Source organism: Lissotriton vulgaris, chromosome 7 (genome assembly GCF_964263255.1).
Source record: "Lissotriton vulgaris chromosome 7, aLisVul1.2, whole genome shotgun sequence".
NCBI lineage: Eukaryota > Metazoa > Chordata > Amphibia > Caudata > Salamandridae > Lissotriton > Lissotriton vulgaris.
In genome coordinates this window covers 202,438,353-202,460,569 of record NC_141695.1, presented here as the reverse complement: position 1 = coordinate 202,460,569, position 22,217 = coordinate 202,438,353, and positions in this window count along the sequence as shown.

The window sequence follows — 22,217 nt, the reverse complement described above, 5'->3', positions numbered from 1 at the left end:
AGAAATCAGTCCCATTCATAACGTATTCATGACATACATACTTCATGTGGCTTACATTGTACAGACCCTCCCACTCTTTTAAAGGCAATGTCCAATGGGGAAATCCACTTTTTGCCTGTGTAGGATCTTCTGTATATTCACGTAGGACAGGGTCAAAAAGGGCCTTACATTTTGCTACGGCTATTCCAGGGGTTGCCTGATGTGAAATATAGCTTGTTGGGTTAATGTGCCTGCTACAGAAATCCCTAAATAGTGTCCTCATTGCGAGTGGCCAAGTTATTCGAGATCTGTCGCAGCAAACTTTCAAGAAGGGATGAAGGCGATAGGCTCCTGGATGTCATCTAACTGCCTCAAGTTGAACTCCAACAAAACGGAGGTGATGACATTCGGGAGCTTGCAGCCGGCCTGGTCCCCCCAGTGGTGGCCATCACAGATGGGCACGCCCCCCCAGCCAGTAGTCAAGGTACGAAATTTGGGAGTCACTTTTGATAACAAGTTGACGTTCCTCCACCACGCCAATTCTGTGGTATCCTCGGCTTTCTTCATCCTAAAAAGAATAAAGAAACTTCTCCCCTACCTGCCACAATCCGCCGGTAAAACATTGATCAGTACCCTAGTGTTCTCTAGAACAGATTATTGCAACTCCCTATTGCTGAATGCTCAGGAAAAGGTACTTAATAAGCTCCAGACGGTGCAGAATGCCGCGGCCAGAATTCTTCTATCCATTCCCAAATTCACTCCTACCTCCCCTTACATCAGAAAATTGCACTGGCTCCCCATCAGGAGCCGAATAAAGTTTAAGGCACTCTGCATAGCCTATAAAACCTTGAACAATCCCGGACCATTGTTCCTAAAAAAAGCTCTCTGCCCAGTGGAACATCAGAGAACACTACGATCGGCATCAGCCCACCTGTTAAAAGTCCCACGGACAAAAAAAACTAACTGGGGAGACAGATGCTTTACCATCGCAACTGCCAAACTATGGAACACTCTGCCACTACACATTAAAACTGCCCCCACGCTGCCAAAATTCAGAAAAAGTCTCAAAACCTGGCTGTTTACCTCCTAAATTTTTCCCCTACTGAAGTGACGATCTGTAACATTAGCGCCGAGACACCCGTATGGGTAATTGATGCGCTTTAAAAATTGCGATAAATATGTGTGCTAACTACTGTTATAGACAAGTCACAATTATGAGTTCTAAGATAAACATTGGTAGGTCTAACCTATTGCTGGCGCCAAGGACAAGGCGGCGGAGCTGCTGCGAGCAGTTGGGCCGGAGCTCTATGCTGCCGCTTTTGCAGCTTTGCTTTTGCCACCCCAAAATGGAGCCGCGGGTCGGTGATCAGCCCGAGATGGAGAACGCCCAAAGAGGGCCGGAAAGGTTTGGTGATGCTGCGAATCTCCGCGTGGTCTCTGTGCTCCGCTGCTGTTTTAATCTCTCCTTAGACCACAGGGAGCGAGCAAGAGAGCCGCCGGAGCCGATGAAATTGTAGTTTTATTTTTATGAATTTTCGCCTTGAGCGATTTCTTTTTTGTAAAGGTTTTTATTAACGTATACAATAAATTACTTATGTAACCTATTGCTGGAAAAATACCCAGAATTTGCGGGAACAAAAATACTTTCCTGCTGTAAATTTCAACTTACTGGAGTCGGATTTTATCTAGTGTGTCAAATATTCAACCATCTGAATCAATCAAACACTCACACCCAGTCAAAAGATCTGGGTTTAATCCATCACCGTTCTTTAGCCCACTCTGCCACCCCAGTTCAGACATGGCTATATGCAAATCAGTCTGACCCTGTGCCTCATGGGAACAGTCCAGCCCAAACTGCCAAGCCATGTCTTCCCTGGAATGGAAACAAGCTTCTGAGGACCGGTTTCTGGCATTCCAGCCGTCTTCAGCCCGGCTTGCTTGAATCCAGTGGCAAAGTGAGCAAGGGACTCACATCTGAGCATACCCTGTCACACTTATGGCAGCCAAAAGCGGTACAAAAGGGGGTGGTGATGGACGGAGCATCTGAATCAATCAAACACTCACACCCAGTCAAAAGATCTGGGTTTAATCCATCACCGTTCTTTAGCCCACTCTGCCACCCCAGTTCAGACATGGCTATATGCAAATCAGTCTGACCCTGTGCCTAATGGGAACAGTCCAGCCCGAACTGCCAAGCCATGTCTTCCCTGGAATGGAAACAAGCTTCTGAGGACCAGTTTCTGGCATTCCAGCCGTCTTCAGCCCGGCTTGCTTGAATCCAGTGGCAAAGTGAGCAAGGGACTCACATCTGAGCATACCCTGTCACACTTATGGCGGCCAAAAGCGGTACAAAAGGGGGTGGTGATGGACGGAGCATCTGAATCAATCAAACACTCACACCCAGTTAAAAGATCTGGGTTTAATCCATCACCGTTCTTTAGCCCACTCTGCCACCCCAGTTCAGACATGGCTATATGCAAATCAGTCTGACCCTCTGCCTCATGGGAACAGTCCAGCCCGAACTGCCAAGCCATGTCTTCCCTGGACCGGAAACAAGCTTCCGAGGACCGGTTTCTGGCATTCCAGCCATCTTCAGCCTGGCTTGCTTGAATCCAGTGGCAAAGTGAGCAAGGGACTCACGTCTGAGCATACCCTGCCACATTTATGGCGGCCAAAAGCGGTACAAAAGGGGGTGGTGATGGACGGAGCATCTGAATCAATCAAACACTCACAACCAGTCAAAAGTTCTGGTTTTAATCCATCACCGTTCTTTAGCCCACTCTGCCACCCCATTCAGACATGGCTATATGCAAATCAGTCTGACCCTGTGCCTCGTGGGAACAGTCCAGCCCGAACTGCCAAGTCATGTCTTCCCTGGATCGGAAACAAGCTTCCGAGGACCGGTTTCTGACAGTGTGACAAGTGACAAGTGGCACAGCGATGATTTGCGCAGAGTGAACAATTGTGAAAATATTTACAAGGTACTTTTGGGTCACAATAAACTATTTTCAAGATTTTTTCTGAAGTTTTTTTACAATTTGTGAACCACACAGTAGCGCAAAGAAAATTGCGTTGGAAGATCCACGGCGTTTCGACCCTTGATAATTCAGGGTCATCTTCAGGACCTGGTGAACATTGTGTAGGTGCTGTACAAAAGGAAGAAGCGAGGAGAGAGTAAGACGAGGAATATCGTAAAGAATGAAAAAATCATTAAAGTGGTTAAGGGAATACTGGAGATAATTGAAAAGTTCCTGATACAATTGAGGACCAGGAAGGGTAAATCACTGGTTGCGGGTTAGGGTCTAGCGCAGGGTTTATATTGCCAGTACAAAGGAAAGTGCTGGAAGGAAGGGTAAGGAAGGTATCAAAAAGGTGTGGTAGGACAGAGTATGACCAGCAAGGGTGGAAATCATAGAGGGAACTCACCCACAATTTCCAGATCTGGTGTTTAGGACCTCGGAGCGATGGGCGGTAACGCACAGGCGTGAGGAGTGGCAGGGGACCCGTCTCATAAAAATAATTAATGAGCAAAATAAATTGCCTTGAAGTTGATCCAATGCACAGCTGGAAGCTGGGGTAATTCAAAGACCCAAGTTTGTTAGGTTTCACCTGGCGATCCGCTGCGCAGCAGCGTTCGCGCAGGCGAAAACTTTTGTTTACCAGTATGGGGCTTTGTCCAGCCTCTCAGTCCATGAATGGAGGCTAGCCATTGGAACAGAGATATGTCCGTCATTGTCCGAGGCAATTCGAGGGCGTTCCATAGAATTTTTCTCTTTTTGCCCACGTCATGCGGCGGTGGGCGGGTTTTTTTTTTTTCTTCGGCATCCTTCGTCACACCAGCCGGACGGCTCTCCCTGTGAGGACGCAGACCCGACCCGCTCCCCACCATGTACTGCAGCAGGAAGAGCAATCAATGGTTGGTGTGAACATGCGCTGTGCTCCCCTCCCCTCCCGCTGTCCGTGTGCCCGTTCCCGCCCCCACTCCTGCAGTCCGTGTGCCCGTTCCCGCCCCCCTCCCGCTGTCCGTGTGCCCGTTCCCGCCCCCCCTCCCGCTGTCCGTGTGCGCGTTCCCGCCCCCCGCCCAATGCCAGAAGGAAATGCAGTGGCCTGGCCGAACTGGAGACTGACACGAGAGGCTTCCAGAGACTGGGGTCAGCGGCGAGAGGCAGCTTCACCTCCAAGGACAAGAGCAGTCTGCGAGAGACGGCTCTAGAAACTACCAACAGGCCTTCTGTCCAGGGAAGGCGGGGGCCCCCAAGTAGCATCCCGCAGGACCAGAGCAGTGCGAGAGAAAAGAACAAGTAAACTATTTAGGGGGGCGAGAGGCCCCAAAGCAGAGCTTGCCTTCCTTCCGAGGAACATAGCTGCCTTAATTTTGGACTCATCCCACTGGCCCTATACCATGCTCTCCTGGACCCTGAGGGTTACAAAGGATGCACCCGTGCAATGGAGGAGCTGAAAGCCAAGGCGCAGGACTTCTCGCCCGCCCTGGCTCCTTCTTCCAGTGTCCTCGGTCTCCTCAGCTTCTTGTGTAACCTGATGGATGACTCTAACTTCACAGTCCTGCACTGTGCACTGGAAGTGCTCAATAAATTAACAGGGAGCAGTTAAACGTACAGTTCCCTTGATATAAATTTCACTTTACTTGGCCAGTGGATTTTTATTAGGAATATTTAAAGTAACATGCAATTTAGAACGAGGCAGGAAAAAAATGTATTCTACAAAATCTGAATTTCTGAAAAGACTTCTAAGGCTACAATCAAAGAGGAAAATGGGCAGGCTCAGACTATGAACCAAATTCTTAAACACTATTTTATTTTCCATATATACACCATCAATCCTAAAGAGAGGATGCACCGTCAGCACCGTCATAAACCAGCTAAGTCCAGGCGCACCTCACCACAATCCTTTTATGTTTAAAGACTGAGTAAAATGAGGTTTTCCATTTCTGGTACCTCCACCCCCCACACCCCCCTCACCCCTCCTCACCCCCCACACACCCCTCGCTCTGCAGTGAACATAGAACCCACTAATGAAATGTACTGCATGCGCACTGGTTTCCCTCCAGTCCTGCAGGGACGGGCACACCGGTGGGAATTGAAGCCATCAAATCCGACACAAAATGAACCATCAGCAGCTGTACCATTCAGTGATCAGGAACATCAGCACCCCTCTCCTTTTATTACAAAACGAGTAAAGTGTTTAAATTAAGAGAAGTAATGTTAGGGACATGTGGTAAAACTCCAGTGAGAGAACCTAGGGCCAGATGTAGGAGCCCTAATACCGGTCGGTAACGGCCGAATTCGGCCGTTATCGACCGGTATTAGGGTTTTCAGATGTAGGGGGCCTATATTTTATCGATTCTGTAAATTTACCGAATCGGTAAATTTACAGAATCGGTAAAATACTGAATCAGTATATTTACCGATTCGGTAAATCCACATGTAGGTGGCACTCCTAAGAGTGCCACAGGCCCTTAAGAATCGGTATTTTACCACACAAACCTATTGTGTGGTAAAATACTGATTTCAGGTGTACATGCACATCTGTGCATGCACACCTGTGCAATGGGACACACAGACATGCCCTTAGGGCATGTCTGTGTGCCACATGGCACACAAGTCCGGAATTGGGGTGCTAGAGAGTGTCAAAGTGACACCCCCTGCATCCTTGCAGGATTCGGTATTTACCGATTCGTAAATACCGAATAGGTATTGCCCATTGATTCCTATGGGCTTCATGGCCCATAGGAATCAATGGACAATACCGCTTCGATATTTACCGAATGGGTAAATACCGAATCCTACCGATTCGGTAATTCTTAAATTCGAATTACCAACATCTCCCCCTTCCTATTTACCGACTCTTAAATACCGAATCGGTAAAATTCGGTATTTAAGAGTCGGTAAATAGGAATTACCTACATCTGGCCCCGAATGTATATCTCGAACACATGTTAAGTATACACTGCTGATGACCATATCAGGGACGATGGAAGTTTTATTTGACCCTTTTGTTGGAAGTAACCAACTGCAATCGTTTTGCGTAATTGCACCAAAAGAGTCCAAATTATTTCACAATTTTCCAAATGGTTGTAGTCATTGAAAATCCCACCTGACATCAACATAAGCATGACTGATTAGGGAGGAAGGGGGTTACCTCGGTTAAGGAATTACATATACATTATTTTAGGATTTTTCCGTTCCCTGCTCTATAGGATGAAAAAAAGCATTTGCCCTGTGCACTCGACGCCATGTCTCGGTGCACATTTTGAAACAATTTGGCCCTGCAGTTTGCCAAGCCCTCATTTTTATTAAATCTCCAAAAGCCATCTGACCTTGAGTTGTCATCTCCGATAAAGCATGCGCCTTCTGATGTTTATGAAAACAGACAAAAGCAGGTACAACATCCTTTCAAAAAGGGTTTCAAGCCAACTGTAGTAGCTATGGCGGGTTATTCGTTGCCAGGGCAACAGCGTATCGCTACGTGCTAATGGCCTGTCCGACTTTCATTAGCTTCATGTAGGTCTTCAAGTATTGCTGCCTGATGACTGCCTTGTTGTCCCCCAAGACTTTGACCGTGGCGGAGATGACGGGCCGCAGGTACTGTCCAGTGCTAGTGGAAGTTCAAGCGAAGGATTCCCTATATGCCAAGGAGCTCCAACAGGTAACTGTGATTTCTTTCATTATTTAGTTGTAATGTATTGTATATTCGATGTTTCAAATATTGAGCCTGCTTTCAGAACTAGAAGCTGCTAACGGAGAGGCTTGTTTATCTGTGAGCACCAACTCTTCATATTTTAACATTAGAAATGCCAACACAAATTGCAGTGCCTCTTAGTCGTAAACCCAGGGCAGTGCTATCACTCATGCTGTTAAAGATTCTGCATGTCTAGGCTGGCTACTTTCTAGCTCTGATCGTTTTACGTGTGACTGTTGGCAAAGCAGGTAAATTGTGCAAACAAAATCCACAGCAGGTGACTCACACTGCTCCTCATCACAGACCAAAAATAAAATATCCATGTTGATTACATGCATCTATTTACATTTTGTAGCAAATGTTTTAAATGCAAAAATAGCATACTGGAAACCTTCTCTGTATACCTGGGCCCACATCCGTGTTTGCCTGCTTAGAAACCACACTACTGTGTTGAGTTAATTAGCACGTTGCGCCCCGAAACAAGATAACCGGGTGTCACACTTCAGCTGCTGCCTCTTTTGAATAGACTGTTTGCAGGATATATGTCAACATTTATCGCAGTTAGCTTTTGCTCTGGGTGGGTGTGTGTGGCTCTGGGTGGGTTTGTGTGGCTCTGGGTGGGTGTGTGTGGCTCTGTGTGTGTGTGTGTGGCTCTGTGTGTGTGTGTGTGTGTGTGGCTCTGTGTGTGTGTGTGGCTTTGGGTGTGTGTGTGGCTCTGGGTGTGTGTGTGGCTCTGGGTGTGTGTGTGTGTGTGTGGCTCTGGGTGTGTGTGTGTGTGTGTGGCTCAGGGTGTGTGTGTGTGTGTGTGTGGCTCTGGGTAGGTGTGTGTGTGTGTGGCTCAGGGTGGGTGTGTGTGTGTGTGGCTCTGGGTGTGTGAGTGTGGCTGCCTCTGGGTGTGTGTGTGTGGCTCTGGGTGTGTGTGTGGCTGGCTCTGGGTGTGTGTGTGGCTCTGGGTGTGTGTGTGTGGTAGTAATTGCTGTCTTCTGAACTCGTCCGTAGGGTATGTAAATGACAATGGGCCCGATGTAGGTCACCAAATACTGGCCGAATTCGGCCGTTACCGACCGGTATTTGGTGATTGAGATGTAGGGGCCATTATTTTACAGAATCGGTAAATTTACTGAATCAGTAAATTTACTGATTCTGTAAAATACTGAATCAGTAATTTTACCAATTCGGTAAATCCCAGATGTAGGCAGCACTGTTTACAGTGCTACAGGCCTTCAGAATTCGGTATTTTATCACCACAATTGGGTGGTAAAATACCGAATTCAGGTGTACATGCACATCTGTGCATGTACACCTGTGCCATGTGGCACACAGACATGCCCTAAGGGCATGGCACACAAGCCTGGAGTTGGGGTGCTACAGGGTGTCAAAGTGACACCCTGTTCACCCTTGCAGGATTCGATATTTACCGATTCGGTAAATACCGAATCGGTATTTCCCATTGATTCCCATGGGCTTCAAGACCCATAGGAATCAATAGGAAATACTGATTTGGTATTTACCGAATCGGTAAATACCGAATCTTACAGATTCGGTAATTCTAAAATAAGAATTACCTACATCTGCCCCCTTCCTATTTACCTACTCTTAAATACCGAATCGGTATGATTCGATATTTAAGAGTAGGTAAATAGGAATTAACTACATCGGGCCCCAAGCCATTTATTTATCTGTTTTCAAAACCAACACATAAATACAAATGTTGTCATTTACAATGCCAATAGCTCTAACTTTTCCAAAGGCGAAACCATTGCATTGTAAATGCTTGTTTTTTCTGAGCTAATATTTCACACATGTTTGAAATGTCCTGCAATAGGCAGGTCCTGGAGACTCAGCGTTTCTAAAACTGATTCTTTTGGTTAATACTGAGGCTGTTTCATTGTTTTTGCTCCATACAACAATCATTTTGAGGCTTTGTGCATCTCTACTCAAAATACCAACCTAAGCATGATATTCTGGGTCAGCTGCAATCTCTGAATAATATCAGAGGCAAGCCTCCAAATAGCAAGCATTTGCGCAATCAGGTATTGACAGAATTGCTGCTCCCACCACAAAAGCCCACAGGTGTCGAGGAATTAAAAATATAATTTTTTTAACAGTCACATTGACTGAATACATGAAGAGGTCACAGAGGTAATTTGTTCCCCCAAAGGCAGGAACATATCAAAGCAACATCCAATGTTCTTAACCATGGGGACTGGGGAAGGAGGGCCTCACTGCTAGTTTGACAGCCTCTTCTTTCCAAAAATTCATACCAAAGTCTTGTTACCCTTTGAGCTTCAGTCATTTCCTACTTATCACCACCTAAATTCCAGATAGGAAGAGTGGAGAATGTGCTGAAGTGCAGACGGCAGTCAGTAAGAGCACAGGATAAGCTCAGTACCATCAGCATAATGAAGGACGGCCCATGCTGGAAGATTTAAGCACCCAACTGTTGGACGTAGACATTAAATAAGATGATAGGACCTGAAGGGCCAGTGGAACTTGCAAAGAGACTGGTGATTGTTTAGAATGCAATGGTGGGAGTGTCAATACCTGGCTGTGAGTAGAAAGGAAGGAAGAAGACCAAGACAGAGCCACCTTATGTAGGCCTACTGCCACGAGTCTGTGGTCCAAATTGGAGAGGCCCCTTTCGTGAACCTAGAGTACGACAAGGACGCAAAAACTCCGGGGCAGATTTATGTTAACTGGCGCATCCCCAGGGATGCGCCAGTTAATATGCGCCACAGTGCGCTACAGCTATGCCACCCATCTCCTAGATGCGTCACGTTGTAAATAGGGCGCATTGTTTGCGCCGCCGTTGCGTCAAATTAAGTGACGCAATTGCGGCGCATAGAGGCGCAAGGGCCTCATAAATCTGTCCCTCCATATTTAATAAGAATAGATAAATAAAAATCCTAATTGGTCTTTCTTTGGGAAAACACAGGAACTTCCTAAAAGAGCTGCAATATCAACACTTCTTAGCAAGGCCACTATGCTTTTAATGACATACTACCGGCACTTTGTATCAGGGATATTAATATTTCATTTAGACATTAAAACATATCTCTAGATGGCTGCTGTACTGGTTGGCATATGTCTATTAAGCAATACGGCACTTGCAGGAAGGGCTACTTTACTTTTAATGGAACATTGTCAGTGCTTTGCGACAGTACTGTGTTACATTTAGTGGAACAGTTACAAAACATCTCTACACCACTGTCTTTAACGAAATACTGCAAGCAATTAATACCAGGCAATGGCATGCTTTCAGCGGGAGAGTACGATACTACTCAGAAGGCGACCATCTTTAGCAAGACATTTCTACCTCCAACAGGACAGTGTAACTCTCCCAAGAAAGCCTCAGTGGAACTGTTTGACCTCGTCTCCGCAGGGGATGTAATACATTTATTAGGAGATTTTTAAGACCTCTCAAGAAGGCTGATATTCTTCTCAGTAATTTTGTCACTTTTCTGAGGTAAAGATTTTCCGCATGGTTGAAAAATCGTACAATGGGCAGTTAATGGAGAATCAGCATTTCTTGTGAATAAATCGATAACTCGATGCTGGGCTTTGCCCTTGAAATGAGCATCAGAGTTCTGCAGACTTGCTTTGTTGATGTACTTTTCCTGGATAACATATGCTCCATAGTCCAACCTGTTCTTTCCAGCCACGGCTGGTCATTCTGCTTGTCTTGGTATACAGAGGCAGGTTCACTGTGTGTATATATACGGAGGAAATATGGAAATATGTGGAAATAGGACTAATTAAAAAAGGGAGAGAAAACAGACGATGTAGTGTGAAAGTGTATAAGAGGTTTAGTAGGTGGAGAAAGACACATTGTGATCGAAAGAATTAGACAGTGAATAGGAGAAAAGGAAGACACAGAAGAGAGAGAAATGTTATGAGGTAATCGAGAGCAGGAGAGAGCGAAAGGGAAAAGGAGACACATGCAGAGGAAAGCAGAGAGGGGTAGAGTGATGAAGGATGATAGAAGCAGAATGGACAGACTATAAGAAGAAGGATGAAATAGGAGTGAAAATAAAGAAGCAAAATGAGAGGGTGACCCAAAGTACTGCTACTCAGTCACCTTGCAAAGACATCTTTAAAGTTATTTTAAGATCTGACTCATAAAACTATTTTAATAATGCTTTTTGACAAATCTCTCTCCACCTCCTCTTGGTACTTGTTACTGTACTTTCTGACTGGTAAGTGTGTCTTTCGTAGGTATAGCAGCATTACTACGAAATGTGAGTACTGTCGCTGAAAACTACACCTGATATGCTGATAAGTGATGATTTTACAATAAGGTATTTCTAATTTGCATTACCTACCATTACACCTGACAATGACTTTTGTAGCCCACATCTGTCATCCTGCAAGTGTATCGTTTATATTATCAGTACACATGGCAGTGCTCATGCTGTCTGTATTTACCATACAGACATATGTGTGTCTCTCCAATCAAAGTAAGCTGCCTAAAGGGTGCCACCTTCAGGGGTCAATGCAAGGAGCCATCTGTTTAATAATGAGGCCAGAGTCTCTAGTTTTGTGCTAGCTAGGTCATTTTCTAAATAAAAGGCACAATGCAAGCAGCATTAAAATGATGACAAGAAGCAAGCACAGAGCAATATCCTGAATCATAACAGTGAAACTACTACTCAAGATCACACTCCTGTTCCTTCCCCGGAGAGGGAACTAGTTTCCCCATCCAAGCCACAGCCCTCAAATAGACCTGTCACAGCTGCTCACAGTGACATTTCCCCGATCATGTTTGCCTACATTGCTGCAAAATGTCCGGGGAAGGTCTCAAGTTTTATAGCCTCTTCAGCACACCCTTCTTGTAATTTTGATATGAAATGCCCATGCTGTGGATGTAATGTCTTGCGAGTTAGCAATGACGGAACCCTTTTGGATCCTGATGGACTCCATAGAGCTGTGATGTAGGTGTTAGAGCGGATTGCAGTGATGGCTGGTTTAGAATGTTGAGTTTGCAGTTACAAACAGAAGAATAAAGATGTGCAATACTAAGCTCCGTGTGTGGCCTAGTCATTGGTAGTTACCCAGGCTGGGGAGGACGCTACAGTGACTCTGTGCCCTTTTTTAAAACCTGCATGTAAAACACAAGTCAGGAAACTTCACTCTCTGCTAATGTGGCAGATGCTTCCTAGACTTTGAATGAGGTGATGTTTAGACCATCCAGTTTCCAGCTAATGATGATTTGCAGCGGAACAAATTCCTACACAGGGGAGGAATTCCTCCAGCAGAAGAGCACTGATTGCTGATGCCAGACATCCATCACATCAGGTAAGTTTTGGTGTGGGTCTTGGTGCTGCTTGCAGACAATTAACTGCTATAGAGTGGGAACCTTTTCTCACCACTCAAAACATTGCCAAAAACTGTTTAGCACTAAGAAATATAACAAACACATCAAGCATTGCACTAGAAAAGGTGCATAAAGCTACAGGTCAGTCGACCTCACAGCTTCACACAACTCTACTTTAAATCCCATCATATTGTGTTTAAATTTACAAGTAGATGAAGATTAATAAGATACAATTAATACAAAAAAGCCTTATCTAATTCTTTGACTAGGTTAACATTAATACTCCATAGTGTTCTTTAAGGCCTAAACCTATTGCCCTATTCTATCAGTGAATAGATATGCCTCTTACCCTTTTTAGGTTGAGCCTCAAAGACCTGTTGTGTCCTCTTTTATGGGCTCTGGCGAACCCTCCGATTGCCTTTGGCTACTTTCTGAGGCATTCAGAAATGCTGGTTTGTTATTGGTGAATTTCTGTCCCTCCTTTGTCTGCTTAACTCTGTTTCTGGCGATTTCACTTGAAGAACGTTTTGTTTGGCCATCACACTGTATAGCTGTGATGGCCCCTCCTCCCTCTTCACTTTTCTTGTACTGTATTGCATAAAAAAAAACATGGAACTGGAACAAATTTTGTGTGGCTGCCCAGCCATTTCTTTCATAAGTCACAGCATTTGCAGGACTCGTGATAGATACTTTTGAGAAATACTACACCCATTGTCTGCTCGCAATCTGTTTTATTTACCTAACACATTGCTATCCCACTTTTGAAGCACAAATATGCAATGTTATTGCCCCGTGTTTATCAGTTGGTCTTTCCTTTAATTGCATATATATGCCCTGGATGTCTAGTAAGTGAGACAGGGTGTTCATTAAGCAATAACTGGACTGTTAGTTTTAACCTCTTCCATGCTCGTGACGGAACCGTTCCGTCACGAGCCACGGGTGGGCTGTGCTAGTGACGGAACGGTTCCATCACGGCCCTGCCGCCGCGCCTGCGCGGTGCAAATTCTGCACCTGCGCGGCGCGTATTCCGCGCCTGCCCTAACGTTCTAAAGAACGGGCGGGGGCCGTGACGGAACTGTTTCATCACAAGCACAGCTCACCCGCTAGCCGTGACAGAGCGGTTCCGTCAGAAGCACGGAACCACCGCGCGGCCGCCCCACCCCCTTAGCGCTGCGGCGGAATAGCCGCTGCAGCGAAGGGGCTAAATGTCACGTTATAAATATCGCACAGTAACAACAGCCCTGATGTGAACTGTGTATCCCCACAGGTACCACATTGTGCCCTCACAGAGACTCATTTCGAGAAATTTTTACTTAATCTTGCTACCACTGTGAAACAAACATGGTGTGTAATTTAAACAATGCTCCAAAAGTTCTGTCGTGCAGCATTTTACTTAACCAGAAATATTCAGGATTTTTCTTGCAGCTTATTCCTTTAACACCCCCACCCAGACCTCCACAATTTAGCGCTATGCGTTGGTGTTACCATTCTAAGGAATCTCGTTTCTATTAAAACATTAAATGAGTGCTCTTGTTGAACAGCGCTGCTTTTTAGGTCGAGCATCATCAGCACGCATGTGCTGTCTGCAAGACCAGCTGGGATCACTCGTAATGAGTGATATCCCGCCTGCTGCTTGCAATTGGTTCACTTCTCGGTTGCTTATCTTTACTGGCTCTCTATTTGGTTAGCACTCCGGATACATCTCTCGTGGTTATGAAAATGTAAAAAAAAAATTGAAATCAAAATGTATAAATAAAATACTGGTACAAACAAAAAGAAGTTGTGTTTGGCCACAAAGCAAAAATTATAAAAGCTTAAACAGAAAATGTGTTTAGGCAATCTTGTTGTTATTTTGTGCATTGTAAATGCGGCGTATCTGTGGTGGCGCAAGGGTAAACTTGTGTCATGCATCTTTCCTGGCGCATCCCTGCTGATTTGCAGGGATGCGCCAGGAAATATAAATATGTCCCTAAGGTTTTTTTATTCATGGGTGCAATTAACGCTGTCATCCACTCTTAATAAACAGAATCCTGCGAGTCATTGCAAGATTTTGCTCCTGAGTGGTGCTGTGTTTTTAACAGAGGTTTTATTTGGCCGCTTTCAGTGAATGTCTGCAACCTACATAAATTGCAGTTCACCTGTAACTAATGTAGGTTTGTTCCTTTTTGCCACCGAGGCATAAAGTGCTTTCTAAAGCAAACCATTCGGTAGCAGCAAAAGCTGTGATCCCAATGTTAAGTGCTACCGTCAGGACTTGCCTAGACTATGCCAGTACTCTCCCATTAAATGTATTTTTGCGGTGCTGAGAGGTGCGGTTACTGTTCTTTCAAGTTGCATGTCAAATACAGATATGGCATCCAACGCCTCATTTGGGCCACTATAGTGTGACAGATGAAGGATTCCAAATGTGTTGGTACTTTATTAAAACCCATCTCCTCCTCTTTGATCTCTAAGTACTCAGTGCACGCAGCATTGGCAAACGAACAGGATGTAAATGACTGGCTCAGTAGGAAGCTCTTTGTTCACATATTCAGTTCCCCCTATGTAAAATATTATGAAAATAGCAACTGAATCAGCAGGTTCATGTAACTGCTCAGTATACCAAGTCACAACGCTGGCAACACTGTAAGCTTTTTTATTTTTTAACTCTTTATTGTTTTGTCAACAAGAGGTTCAACATGTAGTACTGTACTCTTTTTTATTTATACTTTACTAGTACTCTTGCTCAGGTAAGCCATCTTAATTAATAAAGCATTTTTCCAATAACTAGGAGTAGTTTTCCTTGGGCAGTGATAAATACTTTTGATGGATTGGAGATTTTAACTTGAAATAATTTTGCTGTGTGCATTTTTAGAATTTCTGAAAATATCCACTTACTACTTTTCATCTTGCTGTCTTATCTAAAATTTTGGACTTTTCTCGCTCCAAACCTATTTGCTTCAGAGTCCTTCTCTAAACCTCGATCTACCCCAACCCCCTTTTAGAGAGTCTCACGCCACACTCAGTCCTCTTTGTTTATCTTTGAAGTGCCCAGCACCCATGACTTTATCCTCCCGCCTTGTGTTTTAAAATATAATTAAAACTTGGCCTCTACCTGTGACTTGCCCGTCCCATGTAAACTTGATAGCTTGTTTTGATGACTGAATATGCACAGACCGTGTGAATGACAAGGGAGAAATGAAACAAAAGGAAGGGATTGGGCAGTGCAGGGTCTTTAAATATAAAAATAAAGGGGGCGTGGCTTGGGTGCCGCGCAAGATGGCCGGCTAGGTTCCGAGCTCCGCCGCACCGCTGCACCTCGTAGCCCTTTTCCCGATGTGAACGGGACTGCCTTCGCGCCGCCTGGCCGAATTCCTCTGTCGGAACCTCGTGGGCACAAGCGGAGCAACTTTGCGGCTTTCGGAGTGCCGCTCTTCATCTGCTACCGCCATTTTAGGTGTCCTGGAACTGCCGGATCCCTCTCTCCACAACGCGTCAGGACGACCTCTGCTACCATGCGTTCCTCGGCAGCAACGAACTTGGGGGTGAGCAGCTAACGTGTTTGGTGCCTTTTTGCTACGTTTGGTTTTTACTCTCTCTCTTCTGAGGAGTCTTTGCTCAGGCGTCTCCTCTGTGAGACCCGCTTTCTTCGGACGCCTTGTCACCTCAGCGCTCCTCATTGCCAGTGCGCCACCGATGTTCCTCATGGCTTTTTTCTGACTGTTTGCTGTGCTGTGCATTTCATTACGCCTCAGCCGCCTCATGACTTGCTTTCCCTCACTGCCAGTCTCAACGCCCTCTCTCTTCAAATTGCCAGCATATTCTCCATTCAATTCATTGGCGCTTTCTTGTGAAATTTACAAGCGCTTCCACTGGGAGATAACTTCATTTCCTCCTCTTCATGGTATGCCACCTTTCTGTCCTATGTCATCTATATATTACTTTTTCAAGTATATGCTTTGGACCTGCTAAAGGTGTGTTGGTGTACCCTGTCATGTTCAGCTAAGTTATTTCTGCGATTATTTCTCTCTTATTGGCATTATTCGCAATACTGTATTTTTGGATTATCTTGACACTGCCAACACACTTTTCTATGCTCTTCAGTGCATTGAGCTGAGTTGCTGGCTGCAGTAGCAATTTCTATGGTGAGATTACGCAAACCTCAATTTGTCTTTGCTTCCTCTGTGCATACTTCGGTGGGTCCCTCAACTGGTACACCTAAATCGACTCACTCTGCAAAAATGTCGACTTCTTCTTCTCAAAAAGCCCCTTCGGCTCACTCATCTGCCAGTAGACCCTCTCCACCTGCTCCATCGGGCAAACGTCTTAAACAAAATTCTCCTACACCGGGGGATAACTCTTCCACATCTCCTATTGATCAAATTTTGGAGGAGCTGCGGGCAATGCGTCCCTTTGTCGAAGAGACAAGTAAGGATATGCAGCTTTTGAAGGACAAATGGGAGTCCATGGATGCCCGACTTCCTTCTGTTGAACTACAAATTCCTGAGGTTCAATCCAACACACAACGCATTGTTGCATTAGAAAAGACTGTCCTCTCTCTACAAAAGCATACAGAGAATTTGGAAAATCGTAATAGAAGAAACAACCTCCGTATCTACAATTTACCAGAAAATCTTGAGGAGGATAATCCAGTGTCTTTCTTCACCACCTTCCTACCGGAACTTTTGGACATGCCCCCCTCTACATATATCAGTATTCAAAGAGCTCATAGACTAGGCGCAAGAACGGATGCATCTACTAAACCTCGTGGAGTCATTATTCTATTTTTGAAATTCACAGATCTTCTCTCGATTCTTTCAGCAGCAAGATGCAAAAAACAACTGACTTGGCAAGGTCAACGAGTTTACTTATCTCAAGATGTTTCTAATGCCACTGCCTCCAGACGTAAGGAATTTCTAGCAATGCGCCCTTCTTTGCGTTCCCTGGAGCAAGATATGGCTTGTTTCACCCTTGTACTTTCAGAGTCACTTATCGGAATAAGACTTGGTCATTTCAAGATCCTGGAGAACTACGCAACTTCATCTTTTTGCAGAGTGTAGAGGGGATGGACGCATCTACCTCAACCCCGAACAGTGGCTGACATGTTTTTGTTGTCTTCATGCGTTGTCCTCTAGTAGTTTCTCTCTGATTTCATGTACTCTTCTCTACTCCTTCTCTTGGCCTTCTCAATCTTCTCATCTTGCTTGTCTTCTTTCTTCCTGTGTCTCCTTGCTTATGTTCTACATAACTTTTATTTCTACTTTTTGGCTATTTACTTTGTGTCACATGTTCCGTATGTTAACAATTGTCTCCTTTTTCCTCATACAGATATGTATCAGATGTCCTCTTCACCATCTTGTTCCATCCTTTGTTCGCTTTTCGTGAGGTCTCGGTGTGGCTCTGCTCCTGGTCCTGGTCCCCCCGTCTTGTAAAGCATCACCACCTCCCCACTTCCCCCTTTGTGTACTTCCCCTTTCAGGTATGTTCATTACAGTCGTCCTTTTGGATTTGTACTGTCTTCTATGCCTTCTCTCTTTTCTTTCTTCTCCCTTTTTTTCTGACCCTCTTTCCTTTCCCCTAACCTTTTCCCTTTACCCTTCTCTTTCTTCTTCTCCTCCTATTCTTCCTTCTACCCTTTTAACGGTTCTCATAATTTTTACCTCCTTCAAGTTTGAATTATTACTTGTACAGTATGTTTTTGCATTTTACAATTTTGAACAGTTTATTAATCTTTCACCTTCAAAGTTGTTTCATGGAATGTGAAAGGATTTAACCACCCTATCAAGCGGCAGAGAGTACTTTCACATCTCTCCTCTTACAATCCTGATATTGTTCTTATACAAGAAACCCATCTTTCAGATATTGAATCTTTAAAGCTAAAGAGATTATGGGTTGGTACTGTTCTGTTTTCTCCTGCTTCTCATAAAAAGAACGGTGTTGCTATTTTGATTCATAAACGTCTTAAGTGTAAAGTACTTCTTGAAGAAAAGGATGATGAGGGTCGTTGGATCTGAGCTAAATTGCTTATTAATGCTATCCCACTTACTGTATTCAACGTTTATGGCCCCACATGCTATGACACCTCTTTTTGGCCCTCCATTACAGCAAAATGTGTTCAATACAAAGATGATTCTTTCCTGTTAGGTGGAGACTGTAATCAGATTATCGATCCTTTTTTGGATCATAAATCCTCTGTTCATTTTACCCCTCACAAGCCCCATAAACAGTTTCTTGACGCTATCACTCAGGTAGATCTTGTGGACTCATGGAGACTCACTCACCCAGATATTATAGACTTTTCCTTTTTCTCTCCCCCTCATGCTTCTTTCTCTCGTTTGGACTACATTTTTCTATCCTCATCTTTATCCCAACACCTTCTATCCTCTTCTATTGAACCTATTGTTATTTCTGATCATGCTCCTATTATCACTGTATTTGATCTTCTTCCTTCTACTCCTAAATCTTCTCGCTGGCGCTTTAATTCTTCCCTTCTTACTGATCCTCTTTTTTCTTCCTCTTTTCGCTCTTTCACTTCTGAATTTTTCCAACTTAATTCTAAACCTGATACCCCTCCTCATGTTCTTTGGGATTCCTTCAAGGCCACAGCCCGCGGTTTTATTATCGATTTTGTCTCTAAAAAGAAGAAGAAGTTCCTTCAAAAACGTAAAGCTACTCTTGCACACATTAAGTCGTTAGAGCATCAATTCTATACTTCTTCTCCTAATCATATGTCCCCTGAACTTCTTAAGGCTAAAATTGCTTTTAACAAACTTACTACGGATTCAGCTTCCTCTTTTCTTCTCCGGAGCAGTGCACGATACTATGGAGGTCGCAATAAAGCGGGTAAATTACTGGCTAATTATCTAAAATCTCGTAAGGAGCGAACTAACATAGATTCTATTTATTCTTCTTCTAATGTTCTTGTTATGTTATGTTATGTTATAAATCCTTTTATTGCGCGCTCTATTACTCAGGAGTATCCTGGCGCGATGAGTACATGATAAAAAGGCGGGGCCACTAACACACCGAAGAGAGAGATTACAGAGTAATATTAAACAGGTATGTTTTGAGTCCCTTCTTGAACTGCGAAAGTGAGGAGGCAGTGCGAAGGGCCAAGGGAAGAACATTCCATACTCTAGCAGCCTTAACAGAGATGGATTTGCCTCCAGTTCTGGCAAGCTTAAATTTAGGCTGGACCATCTGACAAAGGTTAGCCGAGCGGAGAGCCCGTTTAGGAGCATAAAGAACAAATCTATTCCGCAAGTATACTGGGCCTTGCTGATTGATAGCCCGATATGCCAGGACCAGAATTTTAAACAAAATACGATTGGCAATAGGCAACCAATGAAGGCTGCGCAGATGTTCACGAACACTAGTTCTCCTGGGTAGTTGAAACATCAACCTGACTGCCGAGTTTTGAATAACCTGAAGTCGACGGACCATGTAATCAGGTAGGCCACTGAAGAGTGCATTTGCATAATCTAAGCGTGATAAAATCAACGCTCTAAGCACAGTCTCTCTAGCTTTGCCGGGAATGAGGGGAAAAAACCTTCTGAGGGCCTTTAGAGTGGCATAACAGGTACCGGTTAGTTTCTTAATATGCTCCCCGAACTTTAAATCCTGTCCGAACCAGACACCTAGGTTCTTTACAGGGGCACCTGAAGAGTTCGGACAGGGTAGGTCGGAGGGCCAAATTTGTTCCCTGAAATTATCCGGAAAAGATCCATAGAGGAGGATCTCCGTCTTCTCCTCGTTACATTTAAGCTGGGCCATTGCCAGCCAGCGAAAAACTTGCGACAGGCAACTCTGAACGGTCAAGGGGTCTAGATGATTTTTTGGCCAGGTGAAGAGCAGCTGGGTATCATCAGCATAAGCCATTAACATACCAATGCAGAAATTCTGGAGCAATTTCACTCTTTTTATCAATCTTTATACTCCCCTGAGAATCCCCCTACCCCAGAGCTTCTCCATTCTTATTTTGATAACCTACCTAAGCCAGATACTTCCCATCTTAACTTTTCGGACATTGATACTGATCTCACTATCTCTGAATTATCCACTGCCTTTTCCTCTCTCACTAAAGGAAAAACTCCAGGGCCTGATGGCTTTCCAGTTGAATTCTACTTACACTTTTCCGATCTCCTCTTACCCAAACTTCTCTCTCTTTTTCAATCTTTTTGTTCTGATGGACGGGCCCAGGGCTCATTTCAGGATGCTACCATATGCCTTATTCCTAAAGAAGGTAGAGATCCTAAATTCTGTAAGAATTATCGTCCTATATCTCTAGTTAATGTGGACTATAAGATTTTTGCAAAATTATTAGCTCTTCGCCTTGACCCGCTCATGCCACATCTCATCAGGAAAGAGCAATGTGGTTTCGTTAAGGGCCGTCTTACTTCGGACAATTCCAGACTATTCCTTAATGTTTTAAATAAGGCTCCCTCGATGTCGATTCCCCTTGCAGCCATCTCAGTCGATGCTGAGAAAGCCTTTGACCGGGTTGACTGGTCTTTTCTCATGGCTTCCCTGAAATGGCATGGCTTCAGTCCTAAATTTATCGCCTATATTTCTTTAATATATTCTATGCCCAAGGCTTCTGTTCTTGTCAATGGTCATCTCACTTCACCATTCACACTTCAACGTGGCGTTCGTCAGGGCTGTCCTCTATCGCCTCTTTTGTTTATTTTAGCGCTTGAGCCCTTCCTCTCCTCTATACGTAATAACCCCTCCATTTCTGGATTCCCATATGGTGATCATCATCTTAAATTATCTGCCTATGCTGATGATATCCTTTGATTCATTTCAGACCCGGTTACCTCAGTTCCCTCTTTATTAATTGAATTTGAAAAATTTTCTTTGGTTTCAGGCTATAAAATAAATTCTGATAAAACAGAAATTCTTCCTCTAACTAAATTTTGCCTTCCTCACTTCTTCACTTCTACCGGCTTTGCTTGGAACTCTAAGAAAATAAAATATCTTGGTGTTCTTTTTTCTAATTCTATCTCCTCTTCTATTCAACTCAACATGAATGCGACCATCTCTAGAATAGATTCTTTACTTTCCTCTTGGAACCCTTTATTTCTTTCTTGGTGGGGTCGTCTTGACTCTATCAAGATGATGATTGCCCCGATCTTAATCTACTTATTCTCCATGCTCCCAGTCCATATCCCAGCGCTCTATTTTCGCCGCATTGACTCTGTTTTGTCCAAGTTTCTCTGGAAACAGAAAAAGGCTTGTGTATCTCTCTTAACCCTTCGTAAGTCTAAATTTAATGGTGGGACCAATTTTCCAGACTTTCGCCTCTACCATAAGTCCTTCTCGCTTCGCCAAGCTGCCCGCTGGTTATCACAGGAGATCTCCCCTTTTTCTCCCCTTTAGCTCTCTGTTGAACAGGAATTATTACTTCCTTATTCTTTTCAAGAGGTAATTTGTTTCACTGCTAAAGCCCCATGTCTTAACCCCCTCCTATTTAAACACACTTCTTCTCTTTTGCGACCTTTGGTTTCCCCTGTCTCTGTCTCTCAGGAATCCTTCTTATCACTACCTATCTGGTACAACTCACTCATTTTAGTACACAATAGACCTGTCACATGGCCCTCGTGGAGATCAAAAGGTATCATCTGGGTGTGTCATCTTTTTGATGGTTCATCTCCCTGTTCATTTCCTCAATTCCAATCTCAATTTCATTGCCTTCCTTCTTTTGCAAAGAAATTCTTCATCCTTATGGAAACCATTCTTGATCGTTATTATTCTCTTACTTCTGGAGATTTAATGGCCTCGTCTCCCTCTCTACTTACCATTCTTTCTACTATTCCTAAAGCTTCCCTTATTTATCGATATTTCTCGCCCCTGATCCGGATCGACCCAAATCGAAATTGGAACCAGCTTGGGAGAATGACTTGGGTTCCTCCTGGTCAACTTCTCTTTGGGACAAGCTCTGGGCCAGGTCCTTGAAGATTTCCCGTACTGCCTCTCTTACTCAGTCCCTATTTTTCTTTTATCACAGACTTTACCTTTCTCCTCTTTCTATCTCTCGCTTTACATCCTCTTCTGTGGCTGATTGTTGGACCTGTAATGCTCCTAATGCTGATCTCTTACATCTCTTCTTCCTCTGTCCCTCAGTCCGCCTTTTTTGGACTCAGATATGGTCTCGCCTCTCCCGTATCTTTTCCCTCTCTATTCCTTTTTCCACCTCTTTCGTTTTTCTGGGTAGCCTTTCAGAAGCTTTGGAACTCCCTCCACATTC